The sequence below is a fragment of the Diadema antillarum genome, unplaced genomic scaffold (assembly GCF_040938485.1).
Source record: "Diadema antillarum isolate AM-2024a unplaced genomic scaffold, OU_Dant_1.0 scf00000125, whole genome shotgun sequence".
NCBI classification, from domain to species: Eukaryota; Metazoa; Echinodermata; class Echinoidea; order Diadematoida; family Diadematidae; genus Diadema; species Diadema antillarum.
This window is the reverse complement of record NW_027271014.1, coordinates 214,129-228,269: the sequence shown is the minus strand read 5'-3', so window position 1 is coordinate 228,269 and position 14,141 is coordinate 214,129.

Genomic DNA, 14,141 nt, shown 5'->3' with positions numbered 1-14,141 from the left:
GAGTCTTCGCGTGTAACTGATGAGGGTACCATTGACCCTCCCCCCACCCTTCCACCCCCACCCTAAGGAAGCTTCTGTTATTTTTTCAGTGGTGTATCGGACGGGTAAACGCCAGCATAACGTAATATAAAATATGTTATGACCAAGCAATACAACCTAGCGTAATTGATGTGTGAGCTTTTATTAGAGAACAACGGCTATGACACTTGACATAGTGGACTTCAATTATTTGTGTTAATTTGCCCTTTTGTTAATAAAACTAATCATCGACTCCGAGCTCTCTCCTTCTTTGTTCCCCAGTGGTGTATTGGAGGGATGTGTGTTAACACAACGTTGGATTTAGCCCCAGCGGTGGACGGTGGATGGACGGAATACGGCAACTACAGCGAGTGTTCAAGAACATGTGGGGCAGGGGTTCGATTCCGAAGCCGCAGCTGCACCAACCCGACACCAAAGTGGGGTGGACAGCCGTGCGTCGGGGAAAGCGACTTGTACATACTGTGCAATAGACAAGTACAGCGAAGCTTATAACGTGACTAATGCCCATATTATTGCACGTACCTTTAACATGACCATATCCACCTGTAACTCATGCAGGCAATAATGCAATCATGCAATAATGTGCTCCAGTATTTTCGCGCTTCCAAATTTTTTTTTTCACAAATCTTTCCCGGGTGGTTTGTTTTTAACACAAAAGGTTGTACAATGAAGGATTTTGTTTTCAACCAATACATTCATGTATTTAGTATTAAAGGTAAAACATAGTTCTGGTATCACGTACGCCTGCAGAATTGTCGAATTTCGCGCTAATATGTAGGCTACATGTATGCCTAAGAAATGTGTGGAATAACGCTGTAATAACAAGATATTCGTTAGGTAGCGATGAAAATGCGAAATATTAAACAAAAAGGTTTGCCGGAGTCACAATCTCAGAACGGGGTCAGGCTATTAAACTCGGACTCTGGGACAACTCGGCCTCGCTTTGACCTTCTGTCCTTCTGGATAGTACAGTGTTGTACTATGGGAGCACTTCGCGTTCTGGCTGGTCGCAGATATGGGCCGAGTTGATACAACGACAATGACAATGACAATGACAATGACAATGACAATACAATGAATTCATTGATTAATTTCCATTTTTTAGCAATTAAATGAATTTTAGTTGCAGAATAAAATATTTCACACGAGGGATATGATATCATAATTGATTTATAAAGCATTGAGGAGGGATGAAATCGAAACATCATGAACGTTTGATGATTAAGATGGTGTATATAATTTTGAGGAAATAGATATCAGATCGTGAATATCAATACAAATTAATGGTATATGTTTTGATGCGTGCAAAAGATAAGTTATTTCATTTTGGTTTTAGAGAAGACAGTCAATGCACATTTTGTCACTCTGAGGTTGAGACCTATGAACACTTTTTTTTTATTGCAAAAAAGTCAAGTATTTGTTTTTGTTCATGTAGGTATCAAAGTACAGAAAAGTGGAAAGGGACAACTCATAAGCCATGTAGTGTCATTGATAAGAATGTATGATATTTTTATTTTTGAAGAAAAAGAACAGCCCCCATTGAAAAAGGACATAAAGGGCAAGAATGTTGGAAAGTTGAGAAAAGGAAAGAAAATTAGCAATGAAACGCTGCTTTTGCACAGCAGGAAATGGAACTAAGTTTTAACAGGGTAATCCTTATTCCACATATAAAGCTACCAATTTTTAATCACAATGATTTATGCTGTGACGAATATATGAACACAGTTAATGTGGATTACATTCTTATATCTATAACAGTTAAAAACGTGATACATTGACACTCCCATTGTCTATTTTATAATAACAATTTGTATGCTATTTTATACAATGTTTGAAATGTCATGTACAGTGCTTATAAAAAAATAAAGAAAATCCAACTTTGCAGGGCTACCATTTCATAATTGCCAGCTTTGGAGGGCACAGTGTGGCTTGTGAGTAAAGAAGAAAGCCATCTCTTTCCATTGGTATCTAATTATTTTGACAAATGTCATGCATGACTGATCGCATGAAATGTAAAGACAATGGCACGTTGCACTTTTCCAAGATTGGGTGTTATTGTGAAGGAACAATGATGTCTCAATCAATGGATGAGATCTGTCAATGAAAGTGGCCTAATAAACAAGGTAGACTGTGGAAATGCAGGTTTATGTTTAGGTTTTGTGTTTAGGGTTTCTTCTGATATTTTATGGTCCATAACCATGATAACCGCACCTGTTTGATAAATTGATCACTCCCACAAAGGTCATGCATACAGTCCATTTTTCTCCGTCCATATTCAACACAGAGCTCGCAGCGACAAACCATGCCCTGAATATGAAGAGCGAAAATGGATAATGGGTTAGCTTTTGTGGGAGTGGCTACATCATCGACAACGTGGCCATGTTGAAGGTTATGGACCATAAAATGTTGCAAGAAACCCTAAATATAAACCTTGCCCTCTCTTTAGATGGCAATTCTGAAATGGTAGCCCTCCTAAGTTGGATTACCTTTTTTTCTTTGATACGCACTGTACAATTTTAGCTATCATAGCAAACAAGAACGGAATGTTCAATGTGTAATCGATTATGGATGAAGGAATCAAAATGAAATATTAGTGAAACAAAAAAAACAACAACAAACAAAACAAATCGGGCCACAGCGATATCCATCGATCTTCGGTGCTATAGGACTTTTTTAGATATAATGAAAAAAAAAATATTGTCACGAGCATTAAGTAGGAGTCAGAAATTAAGTCAATTCTGTCAGCAGTAATGAAACCTTGTATTAATTTTCAGCTTTCCTGCTATTTTTAGATATTCAATTATAAGTACATCGTCATCGCTCGGCCATGCAAATCTTTGCTTTTCTTTCTTTCGTTTTCGTATTGTAGCCGTGTTCTACATCTCAACAGGACTTTCGAGAGGAGCAGTGCAGTGCAACAAATTCCATCCCCTATGAAAGTGGTGTTACATACACTTGGGTCGATAACACATACTCAGTGGGTGAGTCACTGTCTTTTGAACTTTTTTTTCCTGCTATTAATGAACAAAGAATTATAGGAATAATGGGATCTTTAAACTTGTTGTAACGTAGCCGATCTATATACTCATTTTACATATCACTGAAGAGACTGTAAAGGGTTTTCAAGAAATAAAAAGGGGTCTCCAAGACAAACCTAATCACATTATTCTACAAAAGAGTGTTCTAGACAAACTGCTATACGCACAATGTCCCATCAGTTGTATGATCCCGAACTTTAGAAAACCCAAGGTTGACCAGGATGGCCCGTTTCACCTATTTTCAGTCCTCAGGCAAATTAGGGCGAGCGACTTTTTGTTTGCTCAGTGATTATCGGCCACGATTAGAATTTAAAATCGATACAAACCGAGTTTGTTTATAAATCTAAACCAAAAAAGAAATATTTCTTTTCAAATGAACATTCATTTGTGATAGCCTTCTTGCGTGGTCATGATTATTCCTATTATTTTTTCACATTAATATGCCGGATTATGAATAGAAAAATAAATTCGGTAAAGTTATAAGAAAAGATCTATGTATAAAGAACAGAATGCACGAATATTGGAAAACACACAGAATTACTGTTTATCTGCAGAATCCAGTCTGTGCGTTGAGTTGAGTGTCACAAATGCTTTCATTATGATCGGAACATGATCGTTTCATCTTTTTGTAGGCAACTGTGCATTAATTTGCGTGGACGAGGGGTTAGTTGACAACCGACCTGGCGATTTCTCCGATGGGACAGCATGTTGGTACGATGACGATGAGGATAGACTATCGCACAGGATATGCCTTAATGGCAGATGCCAGGTAAGTTAAGCGTACCACATGACGATGTACAATGACAAAAACATTTGACGGTCACTTTCATACCATTCACACATGTACCTATAAATTTTAAGGGGTCAAGATTGTAAATAATGGACCTTTTCGAGGGAGTGAAGCGAGCAGGCAGTGTCTTGGAGGGGCATGACCGAAAGCAGGTTTTTCTGTTTTTGATCCGATGGTTTTGTGGAACGAGGGCGGCAAAAACTCAGTATCGTAGATCCTGAAGGGAGAGAGACCGTGGGGAAGGAGAATGGGAGGATGGTAGTCCCCACCCCCCCCCCCCCTATTTAAAAAAAAAGAATCAGGGAGTTGGGGGTTTTTTTGTGTGTGTGTGTGGTTTTTTTTTTTCTAGAATTGACATTCATTTCCTTGGTACACAATTTTGGTAGAATATTAGGATAGTTTTCATTACAAAAAAGCAAGACATTTCGTTGGATGTTTCTTTGAATGCCAAAGAAAACAATACAAAGTGCATTCTCCAGTTAATTTTTTTATATAATTATACTGGTGAAATCATTTGAAAATATCCACTCAGATGGTCATCCGTAAGCTGCGTAGCGCATGCGCGTTCCCGATTTTTCGGGAAAGGGGTAAAATATTCGGAGCTCAGCTCGTGGGAAAATCCCCGAAAAATCCTTTAAATAGGGAGTCTGCTATCATTTACCCCGAAACATTTTAGGGGTAGTTTCCAAATCTTTCCCAAACAATCCTGAAATAGCAGATGAAGAAAAAAGAAAAAAGAAATCTGAAGGAGGGTTCCATGTTTCGCTTTATAGCATGCATGCCAGGCTTCAGTTGGCCTTCTCGTATAGATAGTGCACCACACGCGTTGCACGTACGTCATGCATGCTGCTTGTATCACGAATACTGAGTACATTAGCAGAAGACTCTTCGCACTGGCTTGTATGAATGGAGCCGGAGCTACAACACACTGCATTTCATACCTCTGCATAGATGTCAAGTTCAAAAAAATGTTATGAGTGAGATTTTCATGACTCTGCATCTCGGCACGCGCGCACAGGCATGAGCGAGGGAGCGAAGCGACTGAGCGAGAGGAGGGTATGGAAGGGGGGTGTCCGCCCTCCCACGGCAGGGAGCATTTTCAATTTTTAGTTCTTAATGGTGCCAGCTGGTGCATACTTGAGTGACTATTTTTTACTTATTTTGAAAGACAAAAGGGAAATATGCCTTCAATTGCAATTCTCACTTTAATCCTTTAAGCTATGCTTCCAATGCGTGAGAAAAATGGGTGTCCTGCGTGAGATCGTGAGACCGACCCTAAATGCTTGAGTCTCACTCACAATGCGTGAGACTTGGTAGCTCTGCCACTGTGTACACAATACAATGCACAAAAAGACATGGGTTCCACAAACCAGGTATACTATTTTGTGAAGAATATCCAAAGTTGCTTAGAACTGTGACGGGGACCCAGAGTCCCTTAGGGCTACCTTCGCGTGGTTTTACATTCAGGTCAGTAGCTGGCCTGGTAATTTGTTGCATATCATACACTATGTATCAGCATATCTAACTCATTTCCGTACATATGCCAGTGAAACTTAGTCCCACACATACAATTATGTACATGTGTGTGTATGTCTTCAAATCAATCACATAACCACTGGATTATCGTGACACACACTGTTAACAAAAAGAATTACAATGCATAGAAAATGAAATTCTGAAAACAAGTCTTGGTCAGAAAATTCATTGTGATATGTTGGACTGAAAACAAGTCTTAGTCAGAAAATTCATTGTGATTTTGAATGATGTTGGACAAATCTGTCCTATATCACAGCCATGCCAGTTCCCAAGTACGTAACAATTGCTTTTAGACCTATAGTAATAACAATAGGTTGAAAAATTATGGCCACGTTTTTGTACAGTTGATCAAATGTGGTCCAATTATCATTGGAATTATGAACCACGTACTACAGTAGAAACTAGTGTGGGATCTTTGGTAGAACTGTGTGAATGACACCTTCCATATAGGCAGGCCTATGCCCTACTGCCTCTGGCTGTGTGTGGGTTCATACATGTAATCATTTATGTGTATGGATGACCACCTACCTATTTATTGTGTGTGTGTGTGTGCGTGCGTGTGTGTGTGTGCGTGTGTATGTGTGTGTGTGTGTGTGTGCCTGTGTGGTGTGTGTGTGTGTGTGTGTGTGTGTGAGGGTGAGTGCATATGTCATTCTGCTAAATAATTTGATTTCACTTCAGAAAAAATTATGGTATGGGTACATAGAAGCAGTAAAGCCCCGGCTATTGGTATGCCGGTCTGTAGATACATGTAGTGTATAGGCCTATTTGCAAGCAGCTTCTTACTTCAGCATGCATGTGGAGGGTTCCTTGGACGATTCAACTTGCTATCCAAGATGCCAAAATAATTACAAATTTTGAAGAATTATCAGATATCTGTAAATGTGTTACAAGACAAGACAAGAAATTATCAAGTATATCTTTTTTCTTTATCAGACACGTCCATCTGTAGAAATCCTAACCTGGACCCTGAGTGAAGGAAAAGTGCTGCAGGAAGTACATCTTCTCTGGTACCAAGTACATTCTAGAACATACTAGAACATCCCTAAATGTATTCCTGCCCATTCACGTGCTGAAATTGTGGACACTCTTCACCTCAGCACTCTTCCTTCATCTAGGGGGTAATTTTCCAAAAGCATGTGATAGGGCCAGTGGCGTAAGTACCGGTGGGGGGGGGGGGGGGGGGGGGCACGTCCCCCCCCCCCCATTCGCTGGTTAAAAAACAACAACAACAACAACCTTAGGAAAATGGTAATTCAAGGATTATCAAACTGCTTTTGAAATTGACATGAAAGGGTGAACAAGAAATTAGATATTTTTTAACCATAATATGTTTAAGAGGTATATAGTATACAAATAATACACAGGTGAGAGTGCGTTAGTGGAGATGTCTACATTGTAAATACCCGAGAGTGAGCTGCATCTCCACTAACGTCACGAACTCAAACCTGTGTATTATTTGATTTATAAAATGGGTCGAAAACTAACAGCATTTTTCAAGTACCTTTGTGGGTCAATACCAGTCAGCTACATGTAGCACTCGCTCAAAAGTCAAGATGTCCGAAGATGTTCGTCCCAAAACATTTACGCACGTCGCACTCGGAAATCCCGCACATATAAGTAATGTACGTATAAGAGTAGAGTATACGTACGCGGTATACGCCACATGTTATGCACAAGAAAGGCCGGCTGGCAGCCCGAACTAGAAGTTGTTTACAGGATTGACAGCGCGTATAGTAGCGCGCGACGCACTTGTAACAACTGATTGAGTGTGCACTGCTAGTGTAAACATTGTAACGTCAGTGACTTTACGCTTTTTTGCACGGCCGTGCATGTTAGTAAGAAAATAATGCACGCACACGTGACTCATTTCAGCGCTTCCAATTGGCTACATTCTTGAACCCATTTTATAATATGAAACATTGTTCAAAAAGCCCGGCGCCGACAAAAGACTGTGATTCAGCGTGATTCCTGGTTGGCATTCTGAATATAAGCAGGATGTGCGCAGTGTACTCAGAACATCCGAACGGCAGACTAGAGAGTCGCTGCAATGTTTCGCAATGTGATGTAGAATATACCTTACGCTTCGTTATATCAAAGCTATTATTGATTTTGCAGTGTTGCTTTACATATTAATATACTAATCTATATCGAAATGCCTTGCATTGCCAATAATAAGACTTGACCTGGGCTTTTTCCTAACTTTTCCATGTATGTTAAACACACACACACACACACACACACACACACACATTCACGCGCGCGCGCAATCATTTCTTTGTTCAGTTGAACTGGTAATTCATTCAGATAAAGGTCTAATATTTTCCCTTTTAATCTAGTCTTATGTTATAAGCCCAAGATACGATTTGAAACCTGTGCAGAAATATTGTTTTTGTTTATTGTATAAAAAAAAACCTCCTTCGAGCACTGTACAACAAGTTATCTGCCTTCATTTTGATGAGCTCTCAATTCATAATGTATATCGTATTTTATGGAAGTTAATATTTTGTTATGCTTGCCTTAACTTTAGACGTTTAATCACCCAGAAAACCGTCATTTTGTGGGTGGCTTCACTTTTAAAATGGAATTATTTTTGTACTCAGATTTTTTTTTAATAAGTCACTGGTGTGGAAGGGCGATACCACGACATTTAATCACACACACACACACACACACACACACACGCAAACTATCAGGGGGATGCTCTAAGGTGCAGATTTTGGACATCCTTCCCCCGCTTGGTCACTTCGACGCCCCCTCGCTGGTCATACCTCCCCTATAGTCAGGTCGCTTAGTGAAATTACCGTTACACGGCGGATAAAAGCATCAAATTTGGCATACAGATTCCTTTAGGACTATCAAATAATATTAGAGTAGGAGCCCTCTGGAATTTTTCGATTTTTAGGGTGAAAATGCTGAATTTCTGATATTTCTTTATAATATGATATATATACTGTATTGCGTAAGTAGGCCTAATAGTCAGGTGAAATTACTAGTACCATTACACGGCGGATGAAAGCATCAATTTTTCACACGGATTCCTTTAGGAGTATTAAACAATATTATAGTAGGAGCCCTCCGGGATTTTTTTTTTTAGAAAAACACTAAAAAGATCAAATTTCAAAATGGCCGACACTTAATTGGCAAAACCCTCACTTTTCATGTCATATGGGTGATACGATGACAATATATTACATATTACTTTAGGAGTATTAAACAATATTAGAGTAGGAGGCCTCCGGGATTTTTTTTTTAGAAAAACACTAAAAAGATCAAATTTCAAAATGGCCGACACTTATGGCAAACCCCTCACTTTTCATGTGATATTACTTATAGAATGGTCACGTAATACGATGACAATATTAGTATATATCTTTATTTTTGGTTTGGCTTAAAACCTGAATTTGGACATTGCGGTAGGAGCATTGTTTATATTTTTGCGTAATGTAAAGTCTCTGAATGGCTGGGGGAGGGGTAGGGCAAAGGTGGCGGCCCTCAACTTAAAATATTATAAAGAAATATCAAAATTCAGCATTTTCACCCTAAAAATCGAAAAATTCCAGAGGGCTCCTACTCTAATATTATTCAATAAGCTTGTTCTGTTGCGTACATTTTTTTTTTTCGTCTTACTTTATACACGGCGGAAAAAAAAACATCAAATTTGGCGCACGGATTCCTCATTAGAGTAAGATTCCTCCTGCAATTTTTAAGGAAAACACACACACACACACACACACACACGAAATCAAATTCCAAAACAAATCAATTCACAACAGATCTTAACTTGTATGTTATCACATTCCCTTAGTCAGGTCGCTTAACGTCAACATTTGGGCTTACCGTTAGTTAGAGCGGATAAAAGCACCAAATTTGGAGAGGTGATCCCCTAGGACCTACTCATTGATATTAGAATAGGAACTTTTTGGAATTTTTCGATTTTTTGGGTGAAAATGCTGAATTTTAATATTTCTTTATAGATTATGATATATAACCTGTATTGCGTAAGTAAGGGAATGTGATAACATACACGTTCAGATCTGTTGTGAATTGATTTATTTGTCATGGAACTGAAAACATAAACCCAAACTTGAGATCATGCTTAACATCAAAGCATCTGAAACATGGAGTTGGTAGAATTAATTACTGATCATATTATATACATATACTATATACTAATCAAATATAATGTATACAGTTTAAGCACACAGAAAATAGTTTCTAATAGAAAGAGTTTTCCTATTCAGTGGCGGATCTGGGTGCATGGAGGCGCACCGGAAGAAATAAAACGAAAAAATGGAGGGGGAAGGGCATGCGCTCCCTATAATTTTGTAAAGGCGCCCCTCCCCCTCACGGAATTCCTGGATCCACCCCTGCTACTCCCATGCTCTGAGACTCTAAGAATCATTTTACACTGAAATAATTTTTCAGTGCAGTAAGATTTATTTGTGGATACAGTGCACTCCCGTTATGACGAACGCGGTAAGAATTTTCGTAACAACTAAGTAAAAATCAGGTCCAAAAACTCTCATCTACCTTTCTATACATTACTGTTCTGTTTATAATAAATCGAATTGTCGATATAACAGGGAAAAAGTTGCCGGTCCCGACGACGTTTGCTATAGCTGGGATGCATTCTACTGCTACTACTTTCTTCTTGTGCCACTGATATGTGTCTCAGTATACCAGAAAATTACCCTTCTGAGATTATGGGTGAGCTTCATCTTTTACCAGGAACTTTATTGATAATTGTTCCAAATGAGGACAGAAAGATAGACACGATGTCTTGTCATATAGTTGTGCTGGCCATAATATATATTTGTATTAAAGATGTTTGAAGTTGCGTTTGCATGCTGAGGGAGGTTTATTTTGCAGAATGTTTCATAAGACGAAAGGAACTAACTGACTATTATAGTCGCTTTACAAGAAACTGTATAATGTCCTTTTTTTTCCCCAGAGGATTACCTTTATCATGTACATGTGCTTTCTGCTGTAACATTCGAAGGCAATGTTATACGAGTACATACTTAGAGAGTCTAATGTTGTTTCCTAGTCCTCAAGGAATCCGTGCGCCAAATTTTATGTTTTTATCCCCCGTGTATAGAGCAAAACAAAAAAAAGCACGCAAAAGAACAAGCGAACAACCAACTTTTTTTTTAAGGGGGGGGGGGGGGGGGGGGGGCTCCCGCCCCTTTTGCCCTACCCCACCCCCAGCAGTTCAGAGACTTTACATTACACAAGAATATAATCCTCCTAACGCAATGTTCAAGCCAAGGTTCTAAAGCAAACCAAAAATACAAAAACAAATGTAATATATTGTCATCGTATCACCCATATGACATGAAAAGTGAGGGTTTTGCCAATTAAGTGTCGGCCATTTTGAAATTTGATCTTTTTAGTGTTTTTCTAAAAAAATCCCAGAGGGCTCCTACTCTAATATTGTTTAAAAGTCCTAAAGGAATCCATGTGAAAAAAAATTGATACTTTTATCCGCCGTGTAATGGTAATTTCGCTAAGCGACCTGACTATTACTTACGCAATACAGTATATAGATCATATTATAAAGAAATATCAAAATTCAGCATTTTCACCCTAAAAATCGAAAAATTCCAGAGGGCTCCTACTCTAATATCAATGAGTAGGTCCTAGGGGATCACCTCTCCAAATGTGGTGCTTTTATCCGCTCTGTAACGGAAAGCCCAAATTTTTACATTAAGCGACCTGACTACTAATCATGAACACGAACCGACACCATTGATTACCAGTGGCGGATCGGGGGGAGGGGGCGTACCGGGCGCCCCCTCCCCCCTTTTATTTCCAAAGCGAAAAATATAGCTACAAACGGCAGGTTTTGGACTGTAAAATGTCAAAATTTTCAAGCTCGCTCGCTCCTCTCGCTCGCATTTATTATCATGCAGTTCTCCTGATGTTGCTGCCAGTAATTTGTCGTTTCACACCGTCATTCCATAATCAATGTAAGGAAAACTGTATAACATGTAACAAACATTGCCCCGACAAGAAAGATAGGAGTTTTTGCACCTGGAACTTATATTTTTCAGGAAGATATTTATTGGGTAAAAAATGACAGCATATGTATTCAAGACAAATGAAAACAGCATGTTTCTTCAGGCGATGGCTCGATTTCGCTTGCTCGCACACACAAATAAGTGAAGTAAATGATGATTCTGCATATATGGAATGACTTTAGAGGTATTCGCCCCCCCCCCCCTTAATTTGCAAAGCGAAAAAATATAGCTACAAACGGCAGTTTTTGGACAGTAAAATGTCAACATTTTCAAGTTCGCTCGCTCCGCTCGCTCGCGTTTGTTATGCAATTTTCCTGATATTGCTGCCAGTAATTTGCCGTTTCACACCGTCATTCCATAATCACTGTAAGGAAAACAGTTAACATGTAACAAACATTGCGCCGACAAGTAAGATAGGAGTTTTTGCACCTGAAACTTATATTTTTCGGGAAAATATTTATTGGGTAAAAATGATAGCATAATTTCATGTATTCAAGACGCATGAAAAGAGCATGTTTCTTCAGGTGCTGGGTCGCCTTTCGCTCGCTCGCACACACAAATAAGTGAAGTAAATGATGATTCTGGATATATGGAATGACTTTAGGAGGTATTGTTATGAGGTATTCGCAATAAATTATCAGCAATGCCAGCAGTTATAGCCTGCAATAAGAGATTGGAGCTACACGTCCTGGGTTATCAGAAAGATAACTTTCTCTTACATTATAAATATGTGTATTCTAGAGCGCTCGTTACGCTCGCTCGCGCATAATTATAATCTAATTTCGTGGTGAAGAATATGATCATAATTAATCATTTATAGTTAATGCAATATGGGATTATGTAGCTACATTTAAATAATGATAGTCATCATCATCAATCCATCAAACAGTCATTTATTTAATGAGCGCAGAAACTATGTTTATATAATTCTTATGCATTCATATTTCACATTCCTCGAGTAAAACAATATTTCCATTCCATTTTCCAGAATTATTCAGTTAAAAAATCATTAAAAATCTACCAAAAGTGTGCATGACATCGCACGATGACCAACATAAATATAAAAAATGTCCCTGCCGTGGGAGGGAACACCCCCTCCCACACCCTCCCTTCCCCCCCCCCCCCCCCCCTCGCTCGCTTCGCTCTCTCGGGCTCGATCGCTACGCTCCCCCGCTTTGTCCCCCCCCCCCCCCCCTTCAGACCAGGCGTCCACTAGGGCGTGGACAAGACGGGGACAAGACCCGGAAAGCAAATTTGGTATTCCGCACTTGTTCGGCAAACTGTCCGCACGTTCCTGAAAGTGTCCGCTCACTGTCCCAAACATGTCCGGGCGTTTCCGCACCTTCGGGAGAGACAAAAATTTTGATCGAGACCAACATCTGGACGCGGAAAGAAACTTCCTGACACCTTCGGCAACTTGTCCTGACGATGTCCTCAGGACATCCCGCCTGTCCGGAACCCTTCCGCTCCTTCCGCTCCTTCCGCAAACGCTCCTGAAAGAATCCCGCGGTGCGGGGAAGCTTCGCGAATGAAAGCGGAAGACACCAGGAATGTTTTAGGACAGCGCGGAGCCGATGCGGATCTATATGCAAGTGTGCGGAGCCGATGCGGACATTTTGTGATCAATACATGAAAGAGTCAACACATTCCATGAGCGAAATGATTTTGAAAGTTGAAAAAATAGATCAATGCAGCATTATGTCAATGAAACGCAAAAAGACCAATAAGGGAGGCGCAGTGCCCATGCAAGCCCCAAAACCAAACCTTTCTTCCACTGATTAAGAAAAGGTAAATATCAGCATTTTCCAATCCCAAATGAAGGAAGCAAAGCAGAAGGCAGTGGATATTTTTCCAACTGTAACTAGGAAAAAGAAGAAACAGCACTCTCCGCTAGGAGTAAACTTTTTTTGCGTCCTTTTCAGAAGTCATTTTCATTTGAAGGATTTTTAATAGTTGCCATTACATCTATGCATGATAGTACATCGTTTAGTTCGCTTTAAATGTGACCGCCCAACTCAAACACTACAAAAGTGGAACTAGGTCATTTTTTATATATAAATAAGCATAGGGCCTACATACTTATGTTAAAAGTAGGGCCTACTATGTTATAAGCTTGAAAATTATTTAACTTGTTTGATAATGACCATCCTAAAGGGACCAGGGCCAGTGCTCGTTCGTTCGTTCGTATTTACTTTGCTTCTCAAATCAAATCAAATAAAAAATGAATTACATCAATGTGACAAATTTAAGCCAAACATAACAAAATGACAAAGTAGCAACACAAACGTTTCTACATTACAATAGTATGCTTTAGAGGGGAAAAGAATATGTGAGTACTGTGCGAGTGCAGTAGGTGAGTTGAATGTTTTTGTTGGGGTCATTTTATGATATATGATTATTCTTTAGTATATCAGTATAATAATACTAATAAATTCAGACCAAAACATAAACAAACTCATATCAATTATTATACTCTATTTTACTAAATATATTGAGTTAAAATATATTTCTTTAAACTAGCTTTTAAAGAAAACAGAGTTGTTCGTGTTTGTAGGGAGTCGGGTAAAGCATTCCATGTATCAGGTCCGTGATGCCTCACTGACCTGTGAGCTATAAGTGCTATCTCAGCATCTCTCACAGCTGGTATTTGAAGCAATAGGGCAAAGAGAATTTCGGCTGGTGTGACCTCCATGACGGCTAACAGTCAAATGAGGA